The sequence below is a fragment of the Schistocerca piceifrons genome, chromosome 6 (genome assembly GCF_021461385.2).
Source record: "Schistocerca piceifrons isolate TAMUIC-IGC-003096 chromosome 6, iqSchPice1.1, whole genome shotgun sequence".
In the NCBI taxonomy this organism is placed as follows: Eukaryota; Metazoa; Arthropoda; class Insecta; order Orthoptera; family Acrididae; genus Schistocerca; species Schistocerca piceifrons.
In genome coordinates, this window is record NC_060143.1 from 404,505,993 (window position 1) to 404,523,048 (window position 17,056).

The window sequence follows — 17,056 nt, forward strand, 5'->3', positions numbered from 1 at the left end:
GCTGAGGGAAGCGAGCCTGCTTGGGGAAATGGTGCCTCCCCATATTGTGAACTATGGTGAGACACGCCCACCCGGTTAGCCGTGCGGTCTAACGTACAGCTTTTCGGACTGGGAAGGAGCGCCTGGTCCCCAGCACGAATCCGCCAAGCGGACTTGTGTCGAGGTCCAGTGAGCCGGCAAGACTCTGGTTGGTTTTTAGGCGGTTTCCCACCTGCCTCGGCGAATGCGGTCTGGTTCCCCTTATTCCGTTCCAGCTACACTATGTCGGCGATTGCTGCGCAAACAAGTTCTTCACGTACGCGAACACCACCACTACTCTACCATTCAAACATAGGGGTTATACTCGTCTGATGTGACACGTTCCCTGGGGAGGGCGGGGGGGGGGGGGGGGGGTTGTGGACCACTGCGGCAGCGCCGGGGGTGGAGCCTCTCCGTCGTTTCTAGGACCCCAGTTAACATACAAAACAATACAATACAATGGTGAGATATGCTGATGACAGACATTAATTCTCTGCTCTGTTGCAGCAGCCTGTTTCGCTACTTTATGTTTGTTTCATTATTCCGGTCTTCTGGTGTTGTGAGTTAGAGCGCTCGTTGGTATTTTGGTACTGACTGTGGGGAAAGTTTGCTACTAATTCAACAAATTACTGAGCAACGAGGCTGTCGCACGGAGTATGGAAGCGGCGCTTTCTGTTATATTATTTTGTAGACTACTTTTCCTGATCTTTGTCCCATGTTTTCCATTTTATTAAGGCATTTGGCACTTTGTTACGCATCTAATGTTTAGGTTAGGTATGATTTGCTTGCTTCATACAGTATTTAGCGTCTTCCATTTGATGCAAATAGATTTTATTCAATATATTTTGCTAATGCTGCAAGTGTTTCATTCTGTCTCTTTTTTTTCTGGTCATCAGTCTACTGACTGGTTTGATGCGACCCGCCACGAAATCTTTCCTGTGCTAACCTCTTCATCTCAGAGTAGCACTTGCAACCTACGTCCTCAATTATTTGCTTGACGTAATCCAATCTCTGTCTTCCTCTGCAGTTTTTGCCCTCTACAGTTCCCTCTAGTACCATGGAAGGCATTTCCTCATGTCTTAGCAGATGTCCTATCATCCTGTCCCTTCTCCTTATCAGTGTTTTCTACATATTCCTTTCCTCTCCGATTCTGCGTAGAACCTCCTCATTCCTTACCTTGTCAGTCCACCTAATTTTCAACATTCGTCTATAGCACCACATCTCAAATGCTTCGATTCTCTTCTGTTCCGGTTTTCCCAAAGTCCATGTTTCATTACCATACAATGCTGTACTCCAGACGTACATCCTCAGAAATTTCTTCCTCAAATTAAGGCCGGTATTCGATGTTAGTAGACTTCTCTTGGCCAGAAATGCCTTTTTTCCCATAGCGAGTCTGCTTTTGATGTCCTCCTTGCTCCGTCCGTCATTGGTTATTTTACTGCCTAGGTAGCCGAATTCCTTAACTTCATTGACTTCGTGACCACCAATCCTGATGTTAAGTTTCTCGCTGTTCTCATTTCTACTACTTCTCATTACCTTCGTCTTTCTCCGATTTACTCTCAAACCGTACTGTGTACTCATTAGACTGTTCATTCCGTTCAGCAGATCATTTAATTCTTCTTCACTTTCACTCAGGACAGCAATGTCATCAGCGAATCGTATCATTGATATCCTTTCACCTTGTATTTTAATTCCACTCCTGAACCTTTCTTTTATTTCCATCATTGCTTCCTCGATGTACAGATTGAAGAGTAGGGGCGAAAGGCTACAGCCTTGTCTCACACCCTTCTTAATACGAGCACTTCGTTCTTGATCGTCCACTCTTATTATTCCCTCTTGGTTGTTGTACATATTGTATATGACCCGTCTCTCCCTATAGGTTACACCTGCTTTTTTCAGAATCTCGAACAGCTTGCACCATTTTATATTGTCGAACGCTTTTTCCAGGTCGACAAATCCTATGAACGTGTCTTGAATTTTCTTTAGCCTTGCTTCCATTATTAGCCGTAACGTTAGAATTGCCTCTCTCGTCCCTTTACTTTTCCTAAAGCCAAACTGATCGTCACCTAGCGCATTCTCAATTTTCTTTTCCATTCTTCTGTATATTATTCTTGTAAGCAGTTTCGATGCATGAGCTGTTAAGCTGATTGTGCGATAATTCTCACACTTGTCAGCTCTCGCCGTCTTCGGAATTGTGTGGATGATGCTTTTACGAAAGTCAGATGGTATATCGCCAGACTCATATATTCTACACACCAACGTGAATAGTCGTTTTGTTGCCACTTCCCCCAATGATTTTAGAAATTCTGATGGAATGTTATCCATCCCTTCGGCCTTATTTGACCGTAAGCCCTCCAAAGCTCTTTTAAATTCCGATTCTAATACTGGATCCCCTATCTCTTCTAAATCGAGTCCTGTTTCTTCTTCTATCACATCAGACAAACCTTCCCCCTCATAGAGGCTTTCAATGTATTCTTTCCACCTATCTGCTCTCTCCTCTGCATTTAACAGTGGAATTCCCGTTGCACTCTTAATGTTACCAGCGTTGCTTTTAATGTCACCAAAGGTTGTTTTGACTTTCCTGTATGCTGAGTCTATCCTTCCGTCAATCATAACTTTTTCGATGTCTTCACATTTTTCCTGCAGCCATTTCGTCTTAGCTTCCCTGCACTTCCTATTTATTTCATTCCTCAGCGACTTGTATTTCTGTATTCCTGATTTTCCCGGAACATGTTTGTACTTCGTCCTTTCATCAATCAACTGAAGTACTTCTTCTGTTACCCATGGTTTCTTCGCAGCTACCATCTTTGTACCTATGTGTTCCTTCCCAACTTCTGTGATGGCCCTTTTTAGAGATGTCCATTCCTCTTCAACTGTACTGCCTACTGCGCTATTCCTTACTGCTGTATCTACAGCGTTAGAGAACTTCAAACGTATCTCGTCATTTCTTAGTACTTCCGTATCCCACTTCTTTGCGGATTGATTCTTCCTGACTAATGTCTTGAACTTCAGCCTACTCTTCATCACTACTATATTGTGATCTGAGGCTATATCTGCTCCTGGGGACGCCTTACAATCCAGTATCTGATTTCGGAATCCTGTCTGACCATGACTTAATCTAATTGAAATCTTCCCGTATCTCCCGGCCTTTTCCAAGTATACCTCCTCCTCTTGTGATTCTTGAAAAGGGTATTCGCTATTACTAGCTGAAACTTTTTACAGAACTCAATTAATCTTTCTCCTCTTTCATTCCTCGTCCCAAGCACATATTCTCCTGTAACCTTTTCCTCTACTCCTTCCCCTACAACTGCATTCCAGTCGCCCATGACTATTAGATTTTCGTCCCCCTTTACATACTGCATTACCCTTTCAATATCCTCATACGCTTTCTCTATCTGTTCATCTTCAGCTTGCGACGTCGGCATGTATACCTGAACTATCGTTGTCGATGTTGGTCTGCTGTCGATTCTGATTAGAAGAACCCGGTGACTGAACTGTTGACAGTAGCACACCCTCTGCCATACCTTCCTATTCATAACGAATCCTACAACTGTTATACCATTTTCTGCTGCTGTTGATATTACCCGATACTCATCTGACCAGAAATCCTTGTCTTCCTTCCACTTCACTTCACTGACCCCTACTGTATCTAGATTGAGCCTTTGCATTTCCTTTTTCAGATTTTCTAGTTTCCCTACCACGTTCAAGCTTCTGACATTCCACGCCCCAACTCGTAGAACGTTATCTTTTCGTTGATTAGTCAATCTTTTTCTCGTGGTAACTTCCCCCTTGGCAGTCCCCTCCCGGAGGTCCGAAGGGGGGACTATTCCGGAATCTTTTGCCATTGTCTCTATGTGTGCTTAATGCTTCATCATGAGGGACATCAGGGTCCATTACCAAACAGACTGTGTAATACATCCGCGAAATAAAGTATATTGTGATACAATAGCTGATCATCTGAGTATGTCAAGACCATATTACTCCCAATTTGCGCGTCTTTTATTTTGTGCTTTTTTCTCACTTGTCCACATTTTGTTATTATCTGTCGATTGTTTATTTTCTCTCTGTCCTCTGGGCCTCGCCCATTGTGTCACGGCATTTGAATGGTTACTGCCATTGTCTGCTTTCTCTGAAGTTCAGAGTTCGTTTCGCTAACATTTTTTTCTATTATTAAGTTAATATCTTGTCTTTTTAAAAGGTATTCTTAAGCCCTTATGTAAACCTAAGAAACATCGTCTAAATGAGTCCTTTACCATGAGTTAAGTACACTGTTTTGCTTGGCCACTGTGCCACAGGAACGTGTTATATACACTGAAGAGCCAAATAAAGTGGTACACCAGCATAATATCGTGTAGAGCGCCCGCGAGCACGCAGAAGTGTCGCAACACGATGTGGCATGGACTAGACTAATGTGTGAAGTAGTCACCGATCCTGCAGGGCTGTCCATTAATCCATAAGAGAACGAGAGGCTGGAGATCTCTTGTGAACAGCATCCCAGTTATACTCAATAATTTTCATGCCTGTGGAGTATGATGACTAGCGGAAGTGTGTTCCTGGAGCCATTCTGTAGCAATTCTGGACGTGTGGGGCGCCGCATTGACTTGCTGGAATTGACCAGATTTGTCGGAATGTACAACGGACATGAGTGGATGCAAGTGCTGAGACTGGATTCCACCGTGCGTGTCATCTGTCAGAGTCGTATCTAGACGTATCAGGGGCTCCGACAGCCCATATCGATGATGTTTCGTTGAATGGTTCGCACATTGACACTTGTTAATGGCCCAGCATTGAAATCTGCAGCTATTTTCGGAAGGGTCATGATGAAAAATTCTCTTCAGTCGTCGTTGGTCCTGTTCCTGCAGGATCTTTTTATGGCCGCAGCGATGTCGGAGATTTGATATTTTACCGGACTCATGCCATTCACGGTGGACTCGTGAAATGGTCGCACTGGAAAATCCCCACTTTATTGCTACCTCGGAGGTGCTGAGTCCTATCTCTAGTGCGCCGACTATGTCTCCACGTTCAGACACACTTACAAATTGATTACCTGCCATTGTAGCAGCAGTAACCGATCTAAGAACTGCGTGTCGCACTTGTCTTACATGGGCACTGCCGACCGCAGCACCGTATACTGCCTGTTTATACGTCTCCGTATTTGAGTAAGCGAGCCTATACCAGTTTCGGTGTTGCCACTGCACCTCTTGCTTCACTATGATAATTCGTTAGAGCAGCTGCTAAAAAAAAAAAAAAAAAAAAATTTACTGACCTTGCACCGTACCTTGTTATCTATGCTGTGCTCAACGGTACTACACATACTTGTAACTTGGTCTCAAGTCAGTTTAGCAGTTGCTAGGTTTGTCAAAATATTTAACAGCCACTTTTGAGTAATTGTGGTTTAACTGGACTTGATTTATGACTCACATGTAGTGCAACACTGTAAGACAGTTGTCCCTTGTGGTTAAGCCGTTTATTTATTTACTTTTGTTGACTTGGTACACTGATCAATACTTGTGCTGCAAGACTTTTTCCTTTTTGAACTTTAAGATTTTTAGTTTCCTGTCATTTTATTATTGGGATGTCCGCCCCCGGTAGCTGAGTGGTCAGCGCGACACACTGTCAATCCTAAGGGTCCGAGACCGATTCCCGGCTGGATCGGAGATTTCCTCCGCTCAGGGACAGGGTGTTGTGTTGTCCTAATCATCTTCATTTCATCCCCATCGACGCGCAAGTCGCCTAAGTGGCGTCAAATCGAAAGACTTGCACCAGGCGTGCGGTCTGCCCGACGGGAGGCCATCGTCACACGACATCATCATCATTATTACTGTATGTTTTACGTAGAAATTTTTAATTTTTTTAGTAAATTGATGAAATATAAGTTGTGTTCCGAGTACCTTTCCACCCCCAAAACAGCTCCCTACCTTTCCAGCTACGTACCTCTTAATTCAGCGTCCAAAACACAGAGAAGTGTACTCTACATTTAGCCAAGAAACATGCCTTCTGCAACTTTGTTCATTTCTTACCATGTAGCCAACAATGCCTTCATTACGATGGCAGGATGTTCAGCTCTTATTATGGTATGTAGATTGTGTCGATACCATTACAACTTTTGTCTTTTGTAATGTCGGTGAGTATAGTGCAATACCGTGAATCAAATTGCAGCTTATCTGCGAAATATATTCGTTACGTTGACATTCAGTGCTGAGATATGAATTCATTAATTGGCCTTTTCTCTTATGTTGGACGGTTTAGCGACCTACGTCCATTATTATACGCCGGAAGCGAAATAGCAGTCAAAGCATTGGTAAAAGTACGTTGCGTTAGGAAGAAAAAGCAAAACAACTGACGAAGACTTCATGTATACAGCTACAGATTTACAAGTAATACAGACAAAAAATTTGAACGAAACACTATGCGTCTTCAGGATCAAATAATGAAGATGCCTGTGAGCCGTTGCGCCATTGAATTAGTAAACTGTATTGTCTGGCGCCACTGGCTCACGTGTAGTATCGACTATCCCTCTTGCAGCCCCATTGCCAATATCTCTGAGGAAGAGTTGGTATCTGTGGGTTGCGTCCTTAGAAGGTCTTTGCTTGCCGATATATGTACGGAGTTCGCTGGCCCGAGAGGCAGGCACGAAGTCTGGGGATTGGCTGTTGCGTAGCGACAAGAGGTGATCACGAGGTCCGAGCAGCCGAAGCCACGAGCTGCGTAAGGAGGGCCTGCGCAGAGCGACGATACCGGAGTACTTCACCAAGGCCAGCGTCGACTACAAGCAGCAGGCCGAGATCCAGACGGCTGGTTGGCAACATTCGTGTCGGACGACCGCTCGTGGTCTGGCTGCCCTCTCCTACCTGGCTATCATTGGCACCGTTCAGTAACCGCTGCGACGCACCGTGGATCCATGGAACTACTTGCTGATAAAGGGGAGTAACATTCTACAATCCTCGTGGTAATTTGTGTCATTGTCTACCTGCCCTCCTTATTATTTTCTGGTTTGTACCCGACCCGCAGAGTTTTACGCAGTCGGCTCTTTGTTCGTAAATAAAGGCAGTAGTATTGTACTAAGACACTAATTATCAAAAATGGTTCAAATGGCTCTGAGCACTATGGGACCCAACTTCTGAGGTCATTAGTCCCCTAGAACTTAGAACTGGTTAAACCTAACTAACCTAAGGACATCACAAACATCCATGCCCGAGGCAGGATTCGAACCTGCGACCGTAGCGGTCTCGCGGTTCCAGACTGCAGCGCCTAGAACCGCACGGTCACTTCGGCCGGCCACTAATTATCGTTTGAAAATTTGTCCCGCTATCATATTGCCTTTCCTTTCTGGTTTCTACCCAATCATTAATGTTATAATTAATCAGTTCTTGCTCGTAAATACAGCCGGAACAATTGTACTAAGGCACAGGTTGGCTTTAAACAAACGAGGGACCTTGTGATTAGATTTAGCTTTTAATCGGTTCAGTTCTTTGATTGTAATGGCATTTCTCAGTCATTAGTTGTAATCTGAACAACCTGTTGTACTAAGCTGTTCGTATCCGTGTTTGAAACACCAGGTATGTATTGTTGTATTTTAGCTGGATCTTGTGGTTCCGCCGAGTGAGTTCTCTTGTAATAAGTGTTCACAAGTAATGCTTTAAGACCTTCCTTCAGATTCGTCGTAATAACCGACAATCAGTTTACCTTTGAAAGTATTAGCAGCCAACTGTCACCAAGGCTTTAGTCAAAAGAAAATTGTCGGAAGGGACGGGTTGGGATCCAGTCGCACCTTGGTTGCCGATTGAAATTAAGAGGTTGGTTGCTTTGAAGTAAACCTTATCATTGTCATATTGTTTGCTAATCTGTTTAACCTATTAGCACAGGTGCGCATCTTAACCTCGAACCTTTCGACGTACAGCTTTCAAATTAAAAGTTAAGTCATCTGTTTTGCGTAATTGAATCACTCTTGTCATTGCAGAAGGGCATTTAATACGACAGACTGTGTCCAGAGCGGTAGTAAACACCGCTGTTTCGCCTAATAACGGGCGGGCTGCAGGTTTGGCAACCTTGTAATCAGTGTCATATTGTTTGTTGTTTTGCAACACAGCACTTCAGATTTCTTTTGCAAAGCTTAAATGATTACTCAAATTAAGGTTTAAAGTCAAAAGAATTTTGCAAATTTGTTCATTTTGTAACATAAAATTTTATCGTGAAATGCTTCGATTATCCATAAAACACAGTTTATGCATCCTTAAATACACAAGTTGTGTGAAAAAAAGTTATATTGGTGGGTCCTCCCTTCCACGTTTTCCTTAATTCCAGTAAGTAGTACGTATCAGTTTGATTATTGGCCCTAACTGACAATCGAAAGAGATGATATTTGCAGTCGTGTATGCTTAAATACATGGATAAACTGGCTGTCATACGCTAAGTGCTGAGACAGAACAAGGGAAGCGATGTAGTCGGCAAAAGACGTGCGCCCTGTTGTACACTTCCAGCTCTCCAGCTTAGCTGGCACTCTCCCTGTGCGTGGTCACGTGATCGGAATAACATTCCATTGCTGACGTTACAAAATGGCAACTGTTACTAACTTGAAACAACTCAAAAAAAAGTTAATGCTTTTGTTCATCCAACGCTCTCAGCACACACACCATAAACATCAGCCTTATTTAAGGCACACCATGAATGAAACTTTCAAACAGTATAATCAAAACTTTTTGAGCCATAGCCAGCAGCAGGACTTGTACAGTATTGATGATCGGAGAGGAAACACTATTGAGCTACTTGTTGAATTGAGACAAAGTAAAGGTACAGTGCATTTGTGCTTAAAAATAGAAGGGAGAGTGTGGAAAAATCAGAATTACAACACTGAGTTTATGGACCATTGACAATTGGGTGAAGAATGATATCTACAAATGTGGCAACAAAAAGGTATTAACAACAAAAGTAGGGAAATGACCAACAAAACCGAGGGAAACGGCGATTACAAAAACTGTAAGTGTGGAGCTTGCAACACTCGAGTGTTCCACATCGCTTAAGTTGTCCATAGCTCATGATCTAGAGATTACTCTGGATCATGGAGTCAAGGGTTCAGTTACCGGCCAGATCGGAGAATTTCTTCGATCAGGGACTGGGAATCTGTTTTATTCCTAACCGTTTCATCTCATCTTCATCACCGAGGTGTTCAAGTCATCGAAATGGCATAACGTAAAAGACCGCCAGTCGAAGAGCCCCAGCGATGGTCTCTGTTATGAGAAGCGATCAGTTCATTTGTTTCATTTCAACGCTGCTGTTGCATACGGAAGAAGTATCACAGGAAGTTTCCGTCAGAGCCCAATACTGAAACGGAGACAATACCAGTATTCCTCTGACGACGTCATTTCTGAAGGAAAGAATAAAGAAAGTGATGACAACTGTTGCAGGTAAAGCAAGACCGTTCAGTTATGTCGATCTTTCAGTACGCTCTCCAGCCGTGGCACGCACTGCTCAATGGGAAGTCGTCACTAACTCCCATTCAAGTCATCGGACGCCGATCTGCATTTACTTTCCAGGCACAACGGTGCCCGTAAAGCGCCGCACCCCTGGGTACTCAGGTATACTGCACGCTCTACAGCGATGCTGCTGTCCTTATAAACTATGATAACCAGAATGAATTTTCACTATACAGTGGAATGTGCTCTGATTCGAAACTTCCATGCAGATTCAGAACGAGCGTCGGATCGGGGCTACAGCCTGCGACTCTTCGGCTCCGCAGTTAAATGCTCTACACACTGACGAGCAGTTGGACTTTCGTAATTTATATGCATATGGTTCGTGAAGTTCAGAACTCAAACATACTTCTTCCAAAGTATTTCGACCCAACTCTAAAAAATTATCGAGAGAACAGTCTTTGAATATTAATAACGCATTTGATGTACTACAATAATGTTCTTATTGTTCAGCGACCAATGTGGTTCTTTGGTCGAGCACTCGCTCGATGTGGGATGGGGCCTGAGGTCTATTCCGGGTGAAATCAAACTTTTAAAGAACGGTTGTTCTACGAGCCTTTCCGTGATAGCAAACTATATGAAGCACACGAGACTGGCAATCAGATCAAGTCTCGTTTTGGTCATTTTTTCATTTCTCTGCGTTCCGTTCGAGCACTATGTCACATGAATATAAAATTGATCAAATATGTGCTAGTTAACACAAGTAATTGTGCTATTTATGAAAAATTCATATATTCTTATTTCTACACTGCGCAAACAAAAAATTAGAGGACCTCTTTCTCGAAACCTCATAACCGCCTCCCCTTCCGACGCATGTTTGACATTTGGCTCCCAGGTGCCTACAGGGTTCCTCTGTAATGTGGAAAAGCATGGCGCTCTGCCACATTACTCTATGTTTCGGCGATGCTTCAAAAGGCCGCAGCTAGAAGTTCATGTGAGCTGTAAGGTTCAATAATGAAGTCACACTGGTACCAATTTGTACCACAATTCTGCCGAATACCATCGTGCGCGTGCCACAACATGGAAAGATTGTCACATCCTCAACTACCCCGATTACTGCCCTTCCTCTGACGCTTCTGCGATGGAGGTCAGAACCGCGCCATCCAGCGTTAGAATCAAGCGTTTATCTTGTGGATGTCGGAGGAAAACGTTACAGACAAACCGCATCTCAGAATCGACCCGGTGGGTGTAATGGTGCAACATTAACATGTGCCTGAATAAAAGAAAAGGCTCCCTAAAAGACTGCCCAGTTCCGAAACACCCTCTGTGCCATCCACGCGGCTGAGTTGTTAACGTTGCACGAGGCCGAATATGTGTCGAAGTTGCTAACAGATACGTTATTAACTAAACTGCATGGGTGGTACCGAGGGTATTACCGAACTGGAGGGTCTTACATATCCCGTTCAGATTTCGTCGAATGGTTTTCAGCGATCTATAGTGGCTGCACCCTGTGTACCGGAGCAAAAACTCCAGTCGCACTCCATCTGGGACAGATTACATTCAATGAGGTTGCAGACGTTCGATGTCCTTCGAGAATGACTGAAACGCCAAGGGTTTGGCAGCAGTGTCGTACGTTGTCAAGAATGTCATCTTTTGCTTATCGCACTTCGAACTGCCGTTTCCGTCCACGAAATGTGTGATTCCGTTGAAGCCCCTTAAGCCACATTCGGAGGCATGTTCTGAGCGGCTTTGTGTTTGTAATATTATCGTAAGCAGATCGCATAATTTCAACGCTGGGTGTTTTAGTCCTGACGTCCGTCTCAGAGGCGTGAAAAGAAGGTGCGAAATGTGGGTAAAAATGGGTGTGACGTCCATCCCATCGTTTGATATAGGTACGGTGCCTCTGAGCAGATTGTGGTGAAATTCGGTGCCAATGTGATATGATTACGATAAAGGATGACAGCCAAAAACAGTTGCAGGATAAAAATTTATTAAAATTCTTGATCAAGGTTTCGGTACATATAAATATACCTTCATCAGAAGTAAAAAATCTAAAATTACATCATGCAATGGAGATTAATAAAACAATTGTGCCAAAGGCGTCGTCAATAATTAAGACATCTTCTCCATTTCTACAACATCACTATAGGCATCCTTTATCGTGAAGAATTTCAACAGTTGCTGTTGCAGCCATGTTTAAAATCTTGTGATATGATTAGCCCACTTTACAGCTCACAGGAACTCCCGAGCAGTCGGCCGCTGTGGCCGAACGGTTCTAGGCGCTTCAGTACGGAACTGCGCTGCTGCTACGGTCGCAGGTTCGAATCCTGCCTCGGGCATAGGTGTGTGTGATGTCGTTAGGTTGGTTAGGTTTAAGTAGTTACAAGTCTAGGGGACTGATGACCTCAAATGTAGGGTCCAATAGTGCTTAGAGCCATTTGAACCATTTGAGCTTCCTAGCTGTGACCACCAATTTTGCATGTTTCAACACCCTGCTGTCTGAAACGGCGCCGATCCCGAGTGTGAGGTAGCAGGGTGCAAGGCTTTTGCACCGTTACAGTAAAAGATTGTAGACATCTTTGAACTAGATTTCAAACTTACGCGTCGCTTTGGGAAACAGTTACGGAGATTATAAAAAGTGATCCTTTAATTTTGTTGTACAGACAAGTTACGTATTTCACACAAAATTACAATGTTCTTTGAGAAAAATCTGCGATATCGATCATTAATAAAAAGTAGTTAATCAAGATTTTATAATTTAAAAAATTCAATTTTTTTTCTATTTTTCTAATTATTTGCTCTTTACTATTCACTTTGTGTAAAAGCTCATACAACACAAACTATTGTTAAAAAAATTTATTCTGCGGGAATTCGAGCCTAAGTTCGCATCTCATGAAATGGGGACACCACCCCATGACCTCTGGTTATCGGAAAAATGGCCCCTTAGCTTAGCATATTATAAACGATCCGAAAACTTCGATTTTCTCGAGTATTTTCTTATAGATGCATCAAACCGTTTTGGGAAAGGTATATCTGAGTTCTCGACTTCACATGCCATAAATATAGTAACCTTATTGCCCTGTCGTCTTCATGCCACCAATACATGCACGACTGATAAACGTCACGGGTCTTATCCTACAAATCTTCCAGGACTAGCAACCCGGGACGAATGGATGCTACGGAGAAATGGGGTAACCACACCCTGGCAGATTCTTTATAGAATTAATTTTCACTGTACATCGGAGTGTACAATAGTTTCAAGTTCCCTGCCAAATTATAACTGTGCGCCCCACCGAGAGTCGCGACTGTGACATTTGCTTCAGGTTCAAATCCCTGTCTGGCAAATAGTTTTAATTTCTTTGGGGAGCTCCATGAATGGGAAATTCGAGGAAATCTTCTCTCCTTTACCCTGTCATTATTTTGCCACATTATTTTAAATACCGTGTAGGTCAAATTTTCTCTGATTGCTTTGAACAAGAGGCATCATTCCAGTTAATATTCTTAATTGAGACTATATGTGCCACATTTTACAGTAGTACAGCGTTGACACTTAGTATTCCTACCTCGTATTTTCTGGTTTTGGACGACTCCTTTGCTTTTGTTTCTCCTCCATTGTAGTAGTAATATCTTATCAGCTGCAGCTGTTAGAATGTTGGAAGAAAAGAAAGGTTTGAATTTCTCAACCGAGCAGTCTCTCTGTATCCGTTTTAATCGTTTACACCTTCCTGAACTGAAGATAAAGGACACTGGGCGCAACCCCGAATCTACCCGCGGTCAGAAAAATGGTACCGAATCCTCCCAAGCCCGCAAGGGTCTGAAAAAGGACGGGGCCGAATCCTCCCGTTTGAAGCAGGCAGCAGTTCTAAACGTTATGAATACTCCAAGCAGGCAAACGAAAGCATGTGAAGTTTTAATAGAAGATGTAAAAATGTTTCGCGTGTATTATGAGTATGTTTAAAAGTTTTATCTTTTATCTTATTGAGATAAAGTCCATCCGGCACAGCGCCAACGACTAAGTGCCGCTCAAGATTACGCGCAAAGCGTGCATAATTGAATCAATATTTTTAGTTTAAAACATTGGAGGGGTAGGGGAAGGAGATAAGGAACATGGCAGAGATAATACAACATACAATTTGTATAATACAACATACAATGTGTCAGTTTTTGAGGATTCGGTCCTGTTACCTGCTTACCTACCTGGTTTCGGGAGCATTTAGGGCTGCGCCCAGGACACTGGGCCTCATATTTCATCATTTGCTTATTCAGCTGCAATGTCTTAGGTTCCAAGTGGCATTAAGTATTTCATACTGTCCAACCGTAATTAATCGGGAATATGCCGAACATGTGCGCTATAGTTTTACTTCAGATCTTGTTTAGCTATGTGTGCATGATGTATGGATCTGCAAAACTTTCGTTTGGAAATATAGAAGATGGTGCAACATGGAAAACGTAGACTCGCCACTGATACCTCTAGAACCATCATCCTATTAAGTGCCTGTGATGAGGATGATGGGCTGCCGCTTAACATCGGGCTGCAAATCCTAATAGTGCTAAAGGCCTATAAAACAATATCCACACCACAGCCGCCTATTTATCATGCTGTTCCTTGCCTGCATGATTCGCGCAGGTTGCCTTTTAGCGACAAGTGTTTTTGATTTTTCAATTTTTCACCAAGATTAAAGCACATCACTAAGTTGGCTCCTAAAGAAGCATAGAATTACTATAGATCTGACAAATTTTAAGAAGCATTGAACACCAATTTGGTCCACTGTAACACAGAGTGAATTTCAAAGTGCATTTATTAAAATAATATCGTAAGATTAGCTATATTTAGGGCAAACATTTTAATCTGAGCAATTTTGTTTTGGTGTTAGATGGAATACTTAATATCATTGAAAACTGATTGCTTTCTTGTAGATGAATTGTTCGATCTACCGGCTGGTTTGGATTTCACGAGATTTACGTATTACAATATCAAAACAAGTTTTACAAATTTCTTAGATACCAGCTTGACACATACAAACACGATTTCTAAAATAAATGAGAAACATCCATCTTTTTATACAAATCCGTTACTCTTCATTGAACTGCCTAGTGAGCCATTCCGTATCGCAGTATCTATAGCCTCAGAGAACTTGAAGTGTATCTCTTCATTAATTAACGTTGCGTATCCCACTGCTTTGCCCATTGAGTCTTCCTGATTAGTCCCTTAAACTTCAGCTTCTTCTTCATCACTACTAAATTATGATCTTGGTCTGTATCTGCCCTTTGATACGCCTTGCAGTCCCGTGTCTGATTTCGCAAGTTCTGCCATACCCTAATGTAATATAATTGAAATCTTCCCGGCGTCTCGGCCTCTTCCAAGTATACCTCCACATCCTGTGGTGGTTGAACAGAGTATTCGCTATTGCTAGAAGAAATTTATCGCGGAACTCAACTGCCAATTCTCCTCTACCGACGACATTAGTATTAGTGACATTGTCTCATGTTAGTTTCGTACACTATGGTAAAAGTGGCTCTCCGTTTGTGTAACACTGATCATCTGTAAGTCCAATTATGAGTTTAATTAAAACGTCTCGGTAACTGTTTTTGGAATAGTAGTTCAAGAACTAACTATATTTTAATTACTCTTAAAAACAGTCTTGATCACGATTTATTTAATAAGGTGACCGGTTTCGACCACTACTGTGGTCATCTTCAGACCATTGAGTAATTATTTATAAGACTTTGATCACTGCTGTTCCCAAAATGCATTCAAAAATAACTATATTTTATTCTTATCTCGTTATATTCCCTTCTTTGCAAAGATTACTGTGAACAATCTACTTCTGGTAAACTATTATAACTGCAGCGCTATGGGGTGTAAAATTTTCCTTCCTGTAATGGTGAAGGTATTGAAAAACTCCTCATAATGTCTGATAACATTCCCACCATTACGGGTAACAGTGCCTGTGTTTTAAAGAAACTTCTTGAGATTCCAAGCATACCCTGTGTAACGGAAGAGATTCCTGATTTGTGAACTGAGCTTGTTTTTCTTTGCTGCTCATCTGTTCACAGCGAGGCTGCTACACGGTGAGAATTGTTATCACGTGCTTCTAAAATTATGCGCAACGTGCTGGAAATAATGAAACTCAGAAGACAAAGACTATGTCCTTAAGGACAGGAAATGGATCTCACAGTTTCTTTCCGAAGCGAAAACTGTAGAAAAACGAATATACATTACTTTTATGTTTCACAATGACATTTCATACGAGTTTCCAAGGCAGTGTGGGTTTCGATACAATGGTTCATAGCATATACCACAAACTGCGGCTGTCACCAAAGTGCCTGATAGCCACAAGAACGAACTCTTTGTTCACGCTACCCACTTCGTTGTACACTAACTTGTAAAAGAATTCGAAAATAGTCTAATGTGGAAACAAGGATCCTTCGGGATGTATGGAACAAAACATGTCAGACTGCAGGCAGAATATACAAAACAGACCCGTGTGACAAATTCTACCACGGTATAACACAGTACTACCAACACGACCCACAGCAGCGAACGTTACATACTGGCTCCACGTCACGTCCACATAAACCAGTATAGACAAGGAAAGAACTTCTGAGAAATATGAATCAGCCATATGAACGACAGACATTGTCCTCAGCTGAACGACGTGAGGAGAGAATACGTGATCAAACAAATGCAAACGTGTAGGTATTTCTCTTGAATCAACCACGGCCTATCATCACAGACAGATAAAGCTAGAATTCAAGACGAGATTATGATGACGATGACGATGATGGGGAAGATAATGGAATAAGGTATTTTGGACGCACAGCAGCAAGGTCTTTTGGGCTCACACAAAGACTTTATGAGGGGACCAAGAATAAAAGTCGCAGGGTGATAAAATTTCAACTGAATATAACGAATATAGACACACACACATACTTAACTAATGTGTAAAGTAGTTCTGGAGGGAACTGACACCATGAATATTGCAGGGCTGTCCCATACGCCCAATAATGTTCATGTCTGGGGGTTTGGTGCTCAGAGGAAGTGTTTAGACGCAGAAGAGTGTTCCTGGATCTACTCTGTAGCAATTCAGGATGTGTTGGGTACCGCACTATCCTGCTTGAATTGCCCAAAGTCCGTCGGAATGCACAATGGGCATCAATGGATGCAGGTGATGCAGGATGCTTGCGTACGTGTCTCCTGCCAGAGACGTATGTGGACGTATCAGAGGTCCAATATCATTCCAACTGCACATGCCCCACACCATTACAGAGCCTCCACCAGCTTGAACAGTCCTCTGCTGATATGAAGGGTCCATCGATTCTTGAGGTTGTCTCCATACCCGTGGACGTCCATCCGCTCGATAATATTTGAAATGAGACTCGTCCATCCACGTAACACGTTTCCAGTCATTAACAGTCCAATGTCGGTGTTTACGGGCCCAGACGTGGCGTAGAGCTTTCTGTCGTGTAGTCATCAAGGGTATACGAAAAGGGTTTTGGCTCCCAAAGCCCGTATGGATGGTGTTCCGTTGAAAGGCTCGCACGCTGACACTCGCTGAAGGCGCAACGTTGAAATCTGAAGCTATTTGCGGAAGGGTTGCACTTCTGTCACATTGAACGATTCCCTT